The following is a 16,847-nucleotide window of genomic DNA, read 5'->3' as shown; positions in this document are numbered from 1 at the left end:
TCTAGAAGGATTTAATTTTCTTTATTTATTTATTATTATTTGTTCATAGATTCTGAAATTTCTTAGTCAATTACGTTCTGTATGTACAGTTTTAACTTTTTTTTTCTTATCAAAAAAGTATGTTTGAAGTATCTCAAAAAAGTATTTCTGTCTCATAAAATGCCATAAAATGTTGAGAATTTTAGAAAAGATATTATTACGTATATAGCAAAAAATTCAAGTAGTAGAATATACGGTGGAGAGTAAGAAACTGAACTTTTATACTTGGTGTTTTGGAACCGATGTGGGTAGTCCCGTCACATTGCATGTAAATGACACACAGCAATATTGATTTAAGTTTGTCTTCATTATATAATGCAAAGATAATATTTGCTTCTAACCATGCAACCATGGGTTTTCTCAATTTAAGCTATACCAATAGATATAACGAGAGATGTATTTCAAATGGTATTTACTAAATTAGAAATAATTCAATAATTATAATCCACAGTCTTCTGAGTTGGAAGGTAACTTTGAAAAACGTTTCAGTTATGAATTCAAGATTAGTTATAGATTCAAGTGCATCAATAGGCTTTGAACAAAAAAAGAAATTCTTACTGAGAACTATGCAATTATACACGTTGACTCTTTATTTTCATATGGTCGAGACAGCATATAAGTATGCACACACTAGCAACCTATAATAAAGAAGTTGAAGACTAGATAAAAACCATATATTTCTTCACTATAATCGAAAATGTAACTCACTCACCTCCAGAGATTTGGGCCTATTTATAAACACTAGTTAACAGTTTTTCGGTTACCGTTAGTAATTTATTTTGTTACCGATTGTCCGGTTACACAATACCGTAATATAATTATTTTTAAAGTATTGGCAACAGAATTACAAGTTGCGAGTTCTCCATGATTTTATTAATTTTTTCCAAATGTTTCAAATTAAATGCTATATCCAGTACAAAGTTTTATAATAGTAAATCTAATGTTGGATCCTTGCATGGATTCTAATAATCTTTTTGATTTAAAAAGACTTTGATTGAAAAAATTTTGCATAATCTATACAATCATAATATTTCTACTCATTTCTACAACTTTTATTATGTTTCTGGTAACATAGCGATATCGCATTGAAAGAACGATGTTGATTTATCACAGGACGTATTATCGGTCAATTTTAGCACTCTTTCAATATTTCGAAACCAGCTATGTTATGCTGTATCAATCTGAATAAGTTGTAGTTAGAAGGAGCTATGCCTGATGAGTATACTGAACGCAGAACCTGGCATTCGAGTTGCAATAGTTTTTCCTTCACAACCCTTGCAACGTATGACAACAATGATAACTTTGCATTTCTTACTAGCTTTAGCTAATCTTTTCGGAATGCATCAGTCTGTGTTCAATTGACGTCTTTAGACATGTAAAGGAACAGCTTCATTCAGTATTATCAGCTCTTAATAAACTGCATTTTGCTGATCCAGACAACATTACAACAGCAAAATTTGTGGTGAATATTCCGCTTTGGTGCCTCTGGCTGGCACTTCTGAAATAACCAATAAATTTTTTCACTTGGAGTGGTCGAAATACATCTACTATATATCGCTATACAGTTATGTATCTATACACATCCTGTTAAATTAATACCCTATGGTATTAATGTTTCTTTTCCTGACTGAAGTGACTATGTGTCCCTTATGTATGGAATATAACATCGTTTAAATGCCCATCATTGCTCCATAGAATAGATAGAAGCGATTATCTAAGCTTTATAAACTTTAAAAGAATTACTAAACACTGTATCAATTAGAGGTAACATTTAATAATTACATATTATTACAATCAAAATATTGCTAAAAATATATGTCTTATTTTATATGGTATGTATAGGAAATATTATGCAACTACCGTTACGACCTTTTAGGCCAACCCGTATTCACCTACGCCAAATTCGAAGGTTGGCAACGCCGATGGTTTGGTGCCACGCGGTTCCCGGTTATAAAAGAGCACCACGACGACGTCTCGCTCTCTTTCCTTTTCTCTACCCCCTTCTAACACTACCATTTCCACAGCGCTACCGTACTTCCTCTACCTAATCTAATATCCTGTTAATTCTCCCGTCGACCACATGTAGCAGTTTAAATTGAAATAAACAAGTATTTCTAGAACCAGTGTTTTTAGTTCTCGTGCAAATTCCTTCCAAAAATAGTAGTGAGTGTTCCGACAAACAATCGCACCTTCCGACCGAATGACCATTCGAACATTCCTACATTTGGTAACCCCGACGTGATCTGAATTCCTAACAGGTAAACCTGCTCAACATAAGCTACTCGACAGGTGCTTGACTCGTGCATGGAAGAACAGCACGAAGAATGGAAGCTATCAACATCAAATGGTCGACGTTATCCCACGAGACTAGCCTGATGGACGAAAATCACAGAAGCCCATCATGCATAACATCAACACATGAACATCCTTGCATTACGAGACGGGACACGTAAGGTACCACACTTATACGACGAAACGACTATCGACGATTATACGACGTCCTGCTACAACTTCGATAGCAGCTGACCCCGTAAAATTCCTCCTTCAGGTTGGGATTCAGATCTCATAAGCAATTCCTAGGCAACCACTTAGAGGTACGTTCTACGGCAGTTCCACTAGGAGGAGAGTGATATAACGACCGTTACGACCCTTTAGGCCAACACGAGTTCAAAAGTTGGCAACGCCGGTGTATTGTTACCATGCGGTTTCAAACTATAAAAGACAACCACGACGATGTCTCGCTCTCTTTTCCTTTCTCTATCCCCTTGTAACAACACCACTTCCACAGCGCTACCGTACTTCCTCTACTTAACCTGATATCCTGTCAATTTTCCCGTCGACCATATGTAAATAGTAGTGAGTATTCAGACAAACAATCGCATCGACAGCTATAAATTCCGCTCGACCGACCAGACGAACATTCCTGTAGCATTTAAAAAATTGAGTTAATCTCTGTAACATGTAGATATCTCAAGACCGCGAACTCATATATATGTAATGAAACCCACGTCTATGTAAAAGCGATATCGTATCAACAACGGTCAAAATAAAGGGGGGTCCCGACTTGCTCGACCCTAAAAAGTCGCACTTGCGGCATTAAGTGATTACGAAAACGTTTGAAAAGTTTTAACGAGCCACCTACACAAATAATCCCACGTATTGTGGAGATTACATGAAAATTCCTCTTCGTTATATCGAGCAAAAAGTTGACTGTTTAAAATATAAGTCGCAAACAAAAGTACCCTTAGTAAAATATAAGACAAATAATGAACGATTTTGGTGTATAAAAATATATGTTAATTAGTTATTTAGTTTTAGAGGTTGCAGTAGAACTTGATCAACTAAAACTAAAACTAACCTAAACTAATGTTGACTGTTAGGATCCACCTAAGGTTCTGTTGAAGTTAAATAAATTGGGAAATTCTACATAGAGTCTATTCAAAGAAATTTTGAACAAACCTCATCAAGTAGTTTAATGTATTGCCTGCAGCAATTGGTAAAATCGTTATAGAATCAGCCCATATTTTCCTCCTCATTTTATTATAGTTAAAAAGAGACACAATGCTGTCTTATAAGTTCAATCGTATTACCGAACTAGCCCGCCAGAGTCGTTCGGTTGTCAAATGTATGCAAAATTCTTCAAAATAATAGTGTTAAGATATTATAAACCGGCAAACATTATTTTAATGATTTGTTTGTTGTTACACATTTCAAGTCGCTGTTTATTATTACTCTGATTGAAAATTCCGAAGCAATTTTGCACAGATTGTGTCTCTAATGAGTAACTTTGAACGAGAACGAGATAATAAAGGTAACCTCTTGTCAGTAAACTTCATTAGAGAGGTAAGCATATATACTGTTAAATATTACTTTGCCGCGATTTTTATTGAAAATATTTTTAGCGTGTAACAGCTGCACTGTATATTAGTATGGACACGGTCACTGATATATTTAAAAAAATTAAATATATAATCTTTAATTCACCGAAAAAAAAGCGTACTTAAAATATAGAACTAGAATTTAATATGTCTATTATATTTCTGTTATAATTATTACAAGCAACATATGGAGCCCATGTCTTGTCTTGATTCCCAACAGGACAGTTAAAATATGTTTCGTAGGCCTCACAAAGAACGTGAGATGTATTTAATTCGTACTTTACGTCTCGAACTTTAATAAATTGCTCACATATATAATAAAATGCATCAGCATCATATTTAAACTTTCGCGACGACATTTTAATTTATTCTAGATTTGTACAAAACACCTGATTATTGTTTATTACTTTAGTGCCATCTATCACCACTGTGTGAACGTTTAAACATCGCTCTGATTGCGCGGTATTTTTAAATGTATTAAAAATTATTAAAATCATCAACATATCATCAAACTAACGGTGAACCTCAGAGCTCATGTATCAGCCCATTACTATTCATTATTGCCATGAATTCCATTAACGAGGTCATCCCAACTTACATGAACGCCTGATCGTATGCTCAACTGGCTCCAACACATAAATCATATCAAGGATAAGTATTTGGCAGACATACGCTTACTGAAGAGAGTAAGTATAATACATAATACAATAAGTAATATATATCAGGCGCTGATCAGAAGCAAATTAGACTATGGAAGCCAGTGCTACATTATCGCACCTCCTTTATACGTGAAGAAACTGGATCCCGTTCAAAATGCTGCTATGAGAATCATACTGAGAGCATTCCGCACTAGTCCAATTGAAAGCTTACAGTGCGAGCACAGATTCCATCACTCGAGTCACGGCGAGAGCTTCTGCTACTAAATTAATCCATAGCAAATTCCATCCAGAATTGAACCAGAAACAGACTGGATCAATATAAAGAAAAGGCATATAAGTCCTTCGTCAGTTTTCCAGAGGATATACAATCGAATGATAATTACGATCCCAGATGCGAACAGTAAAATCAGTACTATACCACCATGGCAATTCTCAAACATTCACACAGACTTTTCTAGAAAGGCTTTGCGTAAGAAAACAACTAGTTTCCCTACAATAAAAAGGCTTTCTCGACAGATAATTGAAAAGAGTTATCCGAATCATCGTATCTTCTACACAGATGGTTTAAAACGAGAAAACTTTATGGGTGCCACTTACACGTCTAGCCTACTTGAGAAACACTTTTGGCTTCCATCACTAACTACCGTTTTCTCCGCGGAACTGCTGGCTATTTATAAGGCCCTATCTGCGTTGGAAGAATCATCATCGGATTCTATGAGTTGCCTAGAGAACCTAAGATCTGTGAAGACAATCCACCCTCTGGCCACATACATTAGACAGCTACAGATAAAGCTACAATATAGGGGAGCAAGAATCGCGTACCTTTGGGTCCCTTCTCATAAGGAAATACCCGGCAATGAAAGAGCCGATGACCTGGCAAGCAAGGAAGAGGAGTCAATCAAATTAAATAAACTATTTAGCAAAACAGAGGCCAAAACTTATATGAAGAACCCCTATGCTGGCAGTTAACCTAAGTAGATTGAGACCTTCTCATAAAAAAAACAAATTATGTGAAATTAAGAAAATCCTTTATCAGTCCATCAATTATGATAATATCACTAGATATAAGTCAAGTATCCCCGTACGACTACGAATAGGGCACTGTAAACAAACTCATGAATATTTGTTGAAAGGACGGAGACCACCCCTGTGTGATATATGTCAGACTCAGCTTAGCGTCAAACACATCCTTCAGGATTGTAAGAAACATGGTGATCTGAGGAGACAGCTAAACATATCGAGAACATTGGAGCTATTGGTCCAAACTGAGCAGCTGAACCTGCTGATTAGCCATCTAAAGATCGCAGACCTAATTCAACATTGGTAACAACCAGTAAGAAAATGATTATTTGAAAAAATGTATAATGTAATTTATATATGTTGTTAATGTTCCTATAGCACTTAATGTCGTAACACATTGTAATCCACCCTATATAGCCCAAAAGGTTGAGGGGTGAAATAAATAAATTTAAAAAAAATAAAATGTATAAACAATTCAAATATGAGCATTACTATTATAACTATTAAAAAAGCAAGCTTTATACCAAAAAAGGTATATTCTTTTCGTTTTTGTTCATAATTAAGGGGAAAATCATAAAATAAACTTTAGGACAAAGAACGAAAATTTTTGTCGTAGAATCGTGTAATTGGTTATATTTTATCTTCTATTAAAAATAACTTCTTAAATTTAAAACAGCTTCCATATCAGAGGGAAACGTAATCAAATTTGCCTCTCCTCATATTTATAATTTTTTATCCAGTGGTCACCCAGACACTTTCGATCATCTACATCAGTGTTCTATAAATCTATAAATCTATAAATTCAGCAGTGTATTAAAGGTGTGAAAATAATGAGAAAAATATATAATGAATTTTAGAATCTTATATTCAGTGTTTTAGAATCTAGAAATCTAGAAAACGAATCTCTAAATGTTATCTAGAAAACCTTAAATTATTTAAAATCTGAATAAGAAAGAATCAACCGTCAAGGCCTCATTTATATTTCGTCGTGCTAAAATATTTGCTTCCGCTTCAGTTTTTATAAAGCCTCATCTGTTCTATCTCTAACTGCGGACGAACAGACAAGACAGACACAAAAAAAACCGAACGCCGAAAAAGTATCAGCCAATTTTCCTTTCTGATTCGGTCCTGTCGGCGACGTTATTGGGATATTCCTCGAGAACGACAACCGAAAAATTCGATACGGAATGAAATTTTCATTTCATTCAAAGAGGGAACGTTCGAATTAAGAATCGGCGAGACGGGCCACGAGGTCGTTTCCAAACACAAAATCGACGAGGTGCAAATTTTATCGGCGAAATTTGTTCAAAGAACGAAAAAATTTACGCGTATTTTTTATTGAATGTGTAAATATAGAAACGTCAATTTTATCTTCAGTATTAAAAATGAATGGCTCATGTACCTGTCGAACATATATTACGTATACCAGGTGTTAAGTGTTAAGAAGGGAAAACAATGTTTTAAATTATATACGCCACCAAGCCGGCTATTTTCTCTCTTCTTTGTGTAAGTTAATGCGCAAAGACGAATTTATTTATTTAAATGAATATAATAATAAATAATATAAAATCGATTCATAACAGGTCAATTGAAAAGTCCCCGGCATACCATAATAAAACGCATTTTTTGGCAAAATTAGTTTTTTTTTATTGAACATAATTCCCTTCAAGGGTGATACGCTAGGTCGACTATAGCGACCATCCAACTTTTCGATGCCCTTTTTGTAGTATGATTTGTCCTTTACTTCAAAATAGGCCTCAGTTTCTTCGACCCCTTCATTCAACGAAAATTTCTTCCCAGCGAGCATTCTTTTAAGATCTGAGAATAGGAAATAGTTGCTGGGAACTAGAACTGGAGAATACTATGGATGAGGAAACAATTCGAGGCTGGATTCTTGCAATCGTTTTCAGAGACTTGTGACTTGGTGAAGCAGCACTTTCTTTTTCTTCAAATTCGGTTGTTTTTCGGCGATTTCGTCCCTCAAACGCAGTCCACTCGGATGACTGTTGATTGGACTTCGGAGTGAAACGATGAAGCCATGTTTTATCCATTGTCACATATCGACGCAAAAACTCGGGTTTATCACGCTTGATCATATTCAACCACTCCTCCGAATCATCAACTCGTCGTTGTATGTGGCTAAAAGTAAGCTCCCGCGGCACCAACTTTGCGCAGAGCTTTCTTATACCCAACAATATACAGTAATATTCGTGAATGATATGATGTACACCCTCAGTTGATATCTTTAGAGTATCTGCTATTTCATTCAATTTCAATTTACGGTCATTCAAAATCATTTTGTGGATTTTTTATAGGTTTTGGTCGGTAATAATATCTTTTGGGCGTCCACTGCATTTACCGTCTTCGGTGCTCATTTAACCACGTTTAAACTTAGCATACCCTTCCTTGATGATTTTCCTGGGGCAGTGTCCGGTAACTCGGCATGAAGCCAAGTTTTTGCTTCAGTTGTATTTTTTCCCTTCAAAAAGTAATATTTTATTAACCTGCAAAATTCCTTTTTATCAATTTTTTTCACAATAATAAAAGTTGCTTCTTCAAAATACTATAATTCACAAACTAATGATCCGACAGCACTCAAATTTATACACTCATCTTTTGAGGGTTAGGGCAAATTAAAAACATATGGATTTATTTCTAGTAGCGCGATCTATGTATCAGGCCGGGGACATTTCAATTAACCTATTAATGGTGCAAATAACTATGAAATAATTTAAAAAACTTACTACTAAATCGGTTTCGCTAATGCCGATTCCATCATCGTACCCAACTGATGATTATACAAGCAACACATGAGAATTCAACTCTTCTTCTTGATATGAGCTTGTAGTCTGACGAAAATTGCAATTAGATTTTGACTGTTTCTTTACAACTAACTGTTCTGTTTCTAATCTTGATTATTACTGTTTTTCTTCTCCTTAATCCTTATGCTTGTTTTCGATCTGTCTTTTAATTCTATTGCTCTTTGGTTAATCCTGATTCTCACTGATCATTCAGATGGATGCATCGTCTTTTTTCATTGATATTCCGCCCTCGGGCTCCTGGTGGTGGATGAAAATCCTGGTTCAAGTAACTCCATTTTACACAACACTACACAAGATCAGATGGTTTGATTCTTTTCAGTCTGTGTCCTATTCTGGTAGTATCCAAAAGCTGCAATACTTCAATGTTCTCATGAAGGGAGAATGGAGAATGGAGTCTTTCATCATACCCCCTTGCAATCCTTTTGATTTCTTGAGTGACTGTAGGTATCTGAATATCTTGATGTAGGTAGTCAGACCTATAGCATTTGGGTGCGCTCACAATACTTCTCAGGACTTTGTTCTGAAAAATGTGTATTTTGTTTATGTTACTCTTTGAATAACATCCCCATGATTGAACTCCGTATGTCCATATAGGTTTCAGTATTTGATAATTATTATTTTTGCAACTACTTGCAATTTATTATGTACTAATAATTGTGATTTTCTTGCAATTAGCCAATACAATTTCCTATATTTCAATAATAGTTCTTTTCTTTTCTTCTTTATATGTTCCTTCCAGCGAAGTTTTGCATCTAGATTTGTTCCGAGATATTTAGCGTTGTTGCTATATGGAATGATAGTATTGTTTAATGTTATTGGTACTTACTGTGGTAAGGTCTGATTTTAGGTGAACTGCACATGCACAGATTTACTTTCGTTAATTTTTATTTTCCAAGCTTGTGTCCAATTATTTATATTGTCACTTGCCTGTTGTAATTTTCTTGTGGCTTCTTCACTATTTCCTCCGATAGCTATAATCGCAGTACCATCAGCAAATGTAGCCATCGTAATATTCGTATTTTGTGGTAGGATGGGTACAGCCCAGTACACTTCCCTGTGGTACACCTGCTTTAACTTTTTTTATTGTAGAGTAACTTCATTCTTGTTTAGCTCTAAACATTCTGGCTCTAATATACGATTCTATTACTTCGGTGTATTGTTTTGGTAGCATTTTCTATAGTTTATGAATGAGGCCTTCATGCCAAACCTTATCGATGACTTGTGCTACATCTAAGAATACAAGCCTAAGTCATTCGCGTACTAGATCAAGCTGGTAGAGTATTGTCAGTGTCGCATTAAATCACCAGTGTTATTGAATGAGACCCTATTCACATATAAAATAACTAATAAAGCAATTTCATAATCAATTCCGTAATAATAAACTCTCGTTAGAATTCTCTGCATAATTATCATCAACTTTTATGCCCTTTATACGCTTCTTTAAATTTATCATTTTAATATAATTATATTAAATTATTTTATAATTAATTTTAGTTTTAGTTCTAGATTTAGTTGATATTGACTGATATTCAGTATTGAATTTTAGATATATAGATATTAGGTACTGGCTACTGACTTGGGTAAATACGAACTGAATATAAAGGCAGATATCGATCCACCCAAACTGCGACATGCTCTTGTTAGCGTTTGCTAAAACGTCGTGCCAAAATCAACAGTATAAGATTTGTAAAATTTAAAGAAAACATCTTTGTATAGAATTTTAAATGGCATGATATTGGGAATGTAATCTGTAGATGATGGGGAAAATTAATCTGCAGCTTATTAAATTGTGTCTTGTCTAGAAAGTAATTTTTATTATTTTATTCAGAACGTAAATAACATTTTAGAAACTACCGCAAAATTTCGCAAATAAGAGATAAGTTTAATAATATTTTAGTATTTTATCTATAGGGAAACATTAAAATAATTCAATTTTAATACACCCTAATTGCTTATCTAATATAATTTAATTTATTAATTATTTTAAGCCATTTGAAGTGTATGATGACTTATATAGCTTTATCAATCAAATAGATTTAACATCCTGAAGTATCCCAATAATTTTTTAAAAATGCTGTGCATTCATATCATACTAGCAAGTACATTGGACGAATATCATTGTTCAAGTACGAGAGCTTGTAAATAGGCTGGTTCATCTAAAAGTAAAAATTACTAAAGACTGAGACATATAGAAATTGGCCGAAGTTTTAGATTTAACAAAGCTGTATGCAGCAACATTTGGATCGTTGTAAAAAGGATAAAAAAATTAGTCGAGTGGTATACAGGACTTTCTTAATCATTGGATATCATAGCGTTGTGAGTAAAAACATTAATTCTAAATTTCATTTATTCCATTTAAAAGTGGCAATGAACAACATGCACAAGCAAGTGAAAGAACATAAATTTCTTAATGATAATCAGTTGAAGTCTTCAAAAATTATATTTAGCCCTTAGAACAAATCTAAAAAATTCGCTTGTTTGTCTTCAAACTTCATCAAAATATAAATGATAATAACTGTAAATTATAAAAAGACAGACTTTGTTTTGTCTCTTTGCTTGATTTCATAAATTTCAAATCGCTGCTTAATATTTGTGATTATTTTAAATGAAAAGTAAAAGTTGCGTATACAATCAAGAACTTCGAGCATGAACAAGATAAACGGGATCCTATTTACCAGTAAAACGCGTTAGAAAGATAACTAATGATACTATTAAATATTAATTTATGCAGTTTTTCTGAAAATATTTAGCGTGTTGCAGCTGCAATTTTTTTTAGAATTGGCACGGTGAATAAAATCTGTCAAAAAGTGTAGAACAAAATAGTGTTAGATTCCCCAGAGGACGCTTTCTGTCGACACCTTGATGTTGGCTCTACTCGTAATCAAATATATGAAATATATGAAAAAGTGAGTAATTGTTTTTACTGTTATTTCCTCGATATAATTATTTAATACAATTATTACAAAGGAAATTATGAATCTGGAAGTATTTCAGAAAACTCAGAGATAGGTAGCTCTTTTAGGGGCAAGTATTTCAAATGGTTACTCGTTAATTATAAACTAAATGTTTGCGTTTTGTGTAATTTACTCTGTTTTTAGAAACAAAGCTACCCCATATAAAGAATAGGGTCACAACTTCCTTCTTATTATTGCATCTTGATATTGTGAAAAGAACCATTGTCGCGACGCAAATTTATTATTAATATTTGTGACAGTCATGTAATATTTAAGTTACGTTAATTGTAGAATTATTTCGGTTCTATTTATAGAGGGTCTATTATTAGACTTTATTAGACTTTTAACTGAAGTTCCTAATATTTTTGACATGGGAAAAGAATTATGACCTGATACAAAACATAAAGTTTGCATTATGTTGAACGTCTGGTGAAATTAGACAGCCAAAAGATACCAAGTAAAGAGAACATATGTGTTCGACAAAGATGATTCTGATCGACTCGTTGTCGAGTGTTTCGAGTGTTCGGATAACGAGGGTTCGAGTACCGAAGCCAGACGAAACGTATCAGATGTGAGACCTGGTAGAAGACTCCTTGTGGCGCCCATAGCCATAAATATCAAGAAGATCCAAAATCATGGAATTTTCGGGAATTCCTTAAGAGTCCGAAACGCACATGTTTTATCAGCGTGAGAAGTTCCTAGCTGGAGGAGTGTTTCCCACCCCTATAAAACACTGTGCATTAACAACGACATAATTTATAACGGCAACAAAATAATTTGCATTGACAATGAATAATTTACATCGACAATGAAGAATTTACATCGAAAATGAAGAATTTACATCGACAACGTAAAATGTACGTCGACAATCAAGAATGTGCATCAATAACGAGAGAATTTACATAGACAGTGAACAATTTGCGACAGAAATTGCATGGTCACGAGGTAAAGAATTTATTGAGAAGAAGTGCCTATTGAACCGACATTGACGAAAGTATTGAAAGAATTGATATATATATATATATATATATATATATATATATATATATATATATATATATATATATATATATAAATATATATATATTATTAATTAAATAACTCGTCTTTGGGTCTTAATTTACTCAAAGAACAGAGAAAATAGATTGTAATTAATTTACAACCTTGTTTTCTCTCCCGCATTTCAACAACCATTGTGTATAATAAAACGTTCCATGGGTTAGACCCACAAATTAATAAAATCGACAGCTGTCGAAGTTATACACACATCTTCTCAGAATTAGGGCTAACTAAAAAACATATGGATTTAATTCTAGTAGCGCCATCTATGTGTCAGGCTCTTTCAATTGACCTATTATTAAAATGAGAGTTATTTCAGATAAATGTAGTAGTTTTGTTAGAAAAGCTGATGTGGTATAATTCCGGGAAAATAAATTTGAATAAGAAAAATAACAGAAATTATAAACAGAGAGTAAGAAATACTGGATATATACAATCGAACAGTATCGATGTAATGTATTCGAATGTAATATTTTCCTAGTACTAAATGTAATTTTATTGTTATTGTAAATTATAGTAATATAATTTTTACTATGCCATCTCATTACAATCCATAAAAAGCAAACACCACTAAAAGTGACATAACATTTGTCCCACTGAGAAAATATAAGTTCATTCAGCTCCAAGCACGCCATTTGCATAATTTGGTTGTATTTGCAAGTAATATATACTGTAATAGTTCCTAAAATAGAATTACTAAGGGTCCTGATATATTCGGAAACAGAAACTCGTTTAAATACGTATTGTTCCTTGTATACGTTTTTCTAAATTGAAATTCAACAGTATTTTTATACACCAAACATAAAATAGATCTTTGAGTTTGTCAGAAATTGTTAATTAGAATTGATGTGATTTATAAAACAAATTTTAAAATGGCTTATACATATATCAATTGTTTTATTTGAATTTTATTACATTTTTAAAATTTATTCGATCTTCCAATAATTATACACATCCTAGCAGCAACATTTGAATTTACCACCTTTTCTGCGGTCAAATATTGGTTGTACAGTTTGACAATTTCTTAGCTTTCCTGACCAACTAATCAAGTTGGGCTTGCTAACCCCAAATAATAACATTTTGACGATTATGCAAATGATAGTCTGTTAGTCTTCTTGAAGAAAGAAACTGGCTAAAAGTTACGTGACTTATTTAAAAAAAAGTATTTAATGAATTAAAATTATTTTTAAATAGTTTTTGAATAACACTGAATTGAACTTGAGGTTTCGTTTGAATTTTAATTTTATAGCCACGTATCTATAAGAATTCATTGATATTACAGCGCTTTAAAAAATAACAGTTCATATAAAATTTTTGATATAAAGCAATGAAAACCGGTACATTTTGAAAATGGAGATTTGAAAAATTTATTGCTAGCATACTCGTCTCTGTTTAGTTGGTTTTCTTGCATAAGAAAATTCTGGTCTCCACATTGGTTTCTTCGTGTTACTTTCGAATATCATGTTGTTGAATAGGCCAGCAAATATATATATATATATATATATATATATATATATATATATATATATATATATATATATATATATATATATATATATATATATATTATTATTATTAATTAAATAACTCGTCTTTGGGCCTTAATTTACTCAAAGAACGGAGAAAATAAATTGTATTTAATTTACAAACTTGTTTTCTCTCCCGCATTTCAACAACCATTGTGTATAATAAAACGTTCGATCTGGGTTAGACCCACAAAATAATAAAATAAAAGATGGTGGAATTATAAAAGAGAAATAGATAGATTAGAAATTTGCATTTTAATAATTATCTTTAAATACTGATTCTGTTAGTGAAAGTGACAGTTACTGAATGAAACCTTCCTGATGTGGGCTTGTGCTGACAATGACCAAAACATAGTGATAAGAGCGGAAAAAAATAAAGATGTGTGTGTGAGTTTTGTGTAGTTGTTCAGAATCTATATGAGTATTCCGTTAAAATATCTGAGAGGCCAATTGATACTAATTGATTTACAAATGATATGGCCAATGCATTAGGGGGAATGCAATGATTAAATTAAGAGATATAGAGGCAATCGGTAGAATTTTGCAATATAAATGTGAGTGGATAGTAACAGAAAAAAATTTAGATTAATATGCTCTTATCAAAGTTAATTTAGAAGGATACGTGAGATGGAAACACAGCAACTAAGCAAACAAGAACTATACCTAAAAAGGTAAATCTACTCTTTAATGCAAATAAAATGCTTTATTTCGCTTTACAACACCTTCAATATAAAATTGTCAATTAGGATAGGCCTCCAAAAGATCCCAATATATAACACAACGCGCCTAAAATTCTTCTTTAGAGGTAGTGTGAAAAATAGCTTAATGTAAATATAATAAAACAACTACAACCTAAAAATTATTAAGGCTGAATATTTAACTAGAATAGTAAGTACTTCGATAATATAAACATTAAATGCACTATGATGTTAAAATATATTTTATTTGATAACATTATGTTTATTTCTTATTTTATTTAGATTAGAATTTTCTTATATGTCAGAGCTAAAATAAACTAAAAGTTGGTAAAGTCAAATGTTGACGGCAACATTGCGACATTGTGACATCATAAATTTTGTTCGACCAAATTTCATGTCTCGGTACTATTGAAAAGACTATATATTTTAAACTGTTAATCAATGTTTTGTGCTGATTTTTCGTGTAATCTTATTTTTGTAACTACACTAATGTGGTACTTATTCAATTTCCATATTCCCCATACTTGTTTGTTTCCAAATTACCTTGATTTCGTTTTGCTAAGGCAACGATTCACAATGAATAACTGGGTTCATTAATTTTTTCAATTCTAAATAAAGCTCAACATCTTTTTGTATCCAGTTTTATATAAATGGTTACAGAATATTTTATGGTCAATATAGAGTTCCATTACAATATTATGACATGAAATACTGCGGCCTACCACGATATTTCAAGGAGCCTCGTTAATTTTTTAGCCATTTGCCGGCCTATTCAACAACATGATATTCGAAAGTAACACGAAGAAACCAATGTGGAGACCAGAATTTTCTTATGCACTCATCATCAACATCACATAATATCTTAACTGTATTTCTCCTTTTTCTTATGTAAGAAAACCAACTAAACAGAGACGAGTATGCTAACAATAAGTTTCTCAAATCTCCATTTTCAAAATGTACCGGTTTTTCATTGCTTTATATAAAAAATGTAACATCAATGAATTCTTCAATGTTCAATGTTATTCAAAAACTATTTGAAAATAATTTTAATTCATTAAATACTTTTTTTTAAATAAGTCACGTAACTTTTAGCCAGTTTCTTCAAGAAGACTAACAGACTATCATTTGCATAATCGTCAAAATGTTAATATTTGGGGTTAGCAAGCCCAACTTGATTAGTTGGTCAGAAAAGCTAAGAAATTGTCAAACTGTACAACCAATATTTGACCGCAGAAAAAGTGGTAAATTCAAATGTTGCTGCTAGGATGTGTATAATTATTGGAAGATCGAATAAATTTTAAAAATTTAATAAAATTTAAATAAAACAATTCATATATGTATTGGCCATTTTAAAACTTGTTTTATAAATCACATCAATTCTAATTAACAATTTCTGACAAATTCAAAGATCTATTTTATGTTTGGTGTATAAAAATACTGTTGAATTTCAATTTAGAAAAATGTATACAAGGAACAATAAGTATTTAAACGAGTTTCTGTTTCCGAATATATCAGGACCCTTAGGAATTCTATTTTAGGAACTATTACAGTATATATTACTTGCAAATACAACCAAATTATGTAAATGGCAGTGCTTGGAGCTGAATGAACTTATATTTTCTCAGTGGGACAAATGTTATGTCATTTTTGGTGGTGTTTTTTTATGGATTGTAATGAGATGGCATAGTAAAAATCATATTACTATAATTTACAATAACAATAAAATTACATTTAGTACTACGAAAATATTACATTCGAATACATTACATCGATACTGTTCGATTGTATATATCCAGTATTTCTTACTCTATGTTTATAATTTCTGTTATTTTTCTTATTCAAATTTATTTTCTCGGAATTATATCACATCAGCTTTTCTAACAAAACTACTAAATTTGTCTGAAATAACTCTCATTTTAATAATAGGTCAATTGAAAGTCCCCAGCCTGACACATAGATGGCGCTACTAGAATTAAATCCATATGTCTTTTAGTTAGCCCTAATTCTGAGAAGATGTGTGTATAACTTCGACAGCTGTCGGATCATTATTTTGTGAATTATAGCATTTTGAGTAAAGAAACTTTTGGTATTGTTAAAAATGGATAAAAAGGGTGTTGATTAAATATTTCTTTTTGAATGGAAAAAATACAGTTGAAGCAAAAACTTGGCTTGATGCCGAGTTTTGGACACAC

At 32.4% G+C, this 16,847-nt stretch overlaps 1 protein-coding gene across 1 annotated transcript in view; it reads right to left on the bottom strand.

Moving 5' to 3' along the window:
* The window catches only part of LOC143200605 (orexin/Hypocretin receptor type 1), a 1,081,956-nt gene that overhangs the window by 866,782 nt on the left and 198,327 nt on the right, over window positions 1–16,847 (bottom strand). The window lies entirely within an intron of this gene.

This window comes from Rhynchophorus ferrugineus, unplaced genomic scaffold (genome assembly GCF_030347505.1).
Source record: "Rhynchophorus ferrugineus isolate W39M unplaced genomic scaffold, kcgeb_rfMv2 rfM8, whole genome shotgun sequence".
Classification (NCBI taxonomy): domain Eukaryota; kingdom Metazoa; phylum Arthropoda; class Insecta; order Coleoptera; family Curculionidae; genus Rhynchophorus; species Rhynchophorus ferrugineus.
The sequence above is the reverse complement of the archived record's forward strand: the minus strand, read 5'-3'. Positions and strand labels throughout refer to the sequence as shown.